The sequence below is a fragment of the Helianthus annuus genome, chromosome 3, assembly GCF_002127325.2.
Source record: "Helianthus annuus cultivar XRQ/B chromosome 3, HanXRQr2.0-SUNRISE, whole genome shotgun sequence".
Taxonomy (NCBI): Eukaryota; Viridiplantae; Streptophyta; class Magnoliopsida; order Asterales; family Asteraceae; genus Helianthus; species Helianthus annuus.
The window spans coordinates 35,431,668-35,433,923 of record NC_035435.2 but is presented as its reverse complement, the minus strand read 5'-3'; the positions used below and the strand labels follow the sequence as shown (position 1 = coordinate 35,433,923).

The 2,256-nt window shown below is 41.8% G+C and overlaps 1 non-coding gene across 1 annotated transcript; it reads right to left on the bottom strand.

The window, feature by feature from the left end:
• Positions 1 to 884: 884 nt before the first annotated feature.
• LOC118491030 lies at positions 885 to 990 on the bottom strand. Its single transcript, XR_004890255.1, has one exon. It is a non-coding gene; the product is annotated as a small nucleolar RNA R71 (small nucleolar RNA).
• Between the last annotated feature and the right edge of the window lie 1,266 nt (positions 991 to 2,256).

Sequence of the window (2,256 nt, the reverse complement as noted above, 5' to 3'; positions counted from 1 at the left end):
TTTCTTCCCAACATCCGGACAATCATCTTCTTAACAAATACCACCACCATGTCTATTTCAATCTGGGTCCATCCATAGTCCATACAACATCTACATATCAACCACCATTACAACCGGGTTTGAAATAACAATAACCGCAATTTTTGCAAACCATGGGAGCTAGAAGAGATGGGTTTGATTATGGATATGAGGAAGAGTTTGGGGGATACGAAGCAAAGGGTATATGTATGGGGGTGATGGAGATCAAGAGGAATATACGTACATGCAAGGTCAAAGTCAAGGAATGCAAGGTTATGGTAGAGCTCCTCAACAACATGTAATTCAAAAAGTTATTCCACAACAATTCCCACCACAAGGTCCGCAAATTCAAAGGCAAAATCCTCAACAACAATAAGTAGGGCAAGTATATCAACCACCGCTACAACAATTCGCACCTCAAAGACCACCGGTTCAAAGACCAATTGGCCAACCACACCCAAGAGTTCAATTGGGTGTGCACGAAGACATAATCAAGAGGCCGTGAGGGGTATAGAAGAACATTTTTGGCCGGTGATTACCAATAATTCGTCACCAATAGTTATTCCTCAAAACAATGAAGGGAGGACATTTGAGGTTAGAACGAATTCCTTCCAAAGTTTACCGAAGTATAAAGGTCTAGCAACGGAGGAACCTTGTTTTCATTTGGAGGCATATGATTCGATATGCAATACTATCGGTGGGTAAGGGTTTTCTTCGGATGAGGTCAAATTGGTGCTATTTCAGTTTTCATCGAAGGATAGGGCAAAGAAATGGTTTTTACACATTACTGTCGGCATCAATTTATACATGGGCAGAAATGCAACAAATATTTTTGGAGGAATTTTTCACGGCCCAAGAGACCAACGATGCACGAAGAAGTATGAGAAGTTTCCAACAACAACAAGGTGAAATGTTCCACGAAGCTTTTGAACGGTTCAATTTGATGATAAAGAATTGCCCTCATCATGGGATAGAGTTGTGGGAATTGTTGAATGCGTTTCATGAAGGGTTGAATTCCGAAGATGCTCGTGACTTAATCTCTATCACCAATGGTACATTCGGTACCAATTACGAGCAAGACGATTGGGCATTTTTGGAGCAAATGGCGGTCACATTAAAGAGAAAGGCTCAATCATCTAGGAGAGCGAGACCGACTGTTACTAGGCCACAAGTGCATGTTGTGGATGATGGTGGAGTTCAAACTACAAACCAGGTATATGATGTTTGTTCAATTTGTAATGAGTTGGGTTATGCGGCTGAAAATTGCCTAGGAGGTGAAGGGCAATATGAAGAAGTAAATGCAATCCAAGGTCAAGGTGGAGGTGGAGGTGGAGGTGGTAGAAACTACAATATGAACTCGAATACATACCACCCCGGATTGCGAAACCGTCGATACTTTCATTATGGAAATCCATCTAATCAGGCCAATCCTAATTTCCAAGGAAATCAAGGAAATTACGTTCCTCGCCAACAATTCAATAATCAAGGTTTTCAAAGGAAATTCCAACAATTGGGTAATGATCAAAGTGGGTCTTCGGGTCAAGTTGTTTCGAGTGGGAATGAAGTCGTGGATTTGCTCAAGGTGATGCAACTAGAGATGCAACGAAGAAATCAAATGGGCGATGTTCACATGCAAAAAGATGAAATCTGTGATAAAGCTATCCAATCTTTGACCACTCAAATGGGCCAACTTGCAAGTGAAGTGGCACTATTGAAGAAAGCAAAAGGTCAATTACCGAGTGACACGGTGACAAATCCTAAAAACATTAAAAGTGTTAACATCAATGTGGTAAGCACCGTTCCTAATAGTGAACTTAATGAAACATTACTAACCTCTTCGTGTCAAGTGAGTGCAGGTATAGGAAAAGATGCCGATGTTGAAAATGACAAAGAGCATGGAACACCACTCGTGCCTATCCGAGTGGGAAAACTGAAAATTCCTCATGCATTGTTGGACTATGGGGCGGGCATGAGCGTGCTACTAGGCGAGTTGTATGACATGTATGACTTTGGCCCGCTGCAAGATGTAGACATCATGGTGAGCTTGACGGATGAAAGTTGGAGGCGTTCACGAGGAATGGTTAGGAATGTTAAGATTTAGTTGGGAGAGTTTGAATACCCGGTGGATTTTCTAGTCCTAGACTATGCTTCTACCAAAATGGCAGCATAACAAAAGGTAATCTTGGGTCGACCGTTTCTATACACAGCAAATGCTCAAATCAATTGTAGAGACGGGGT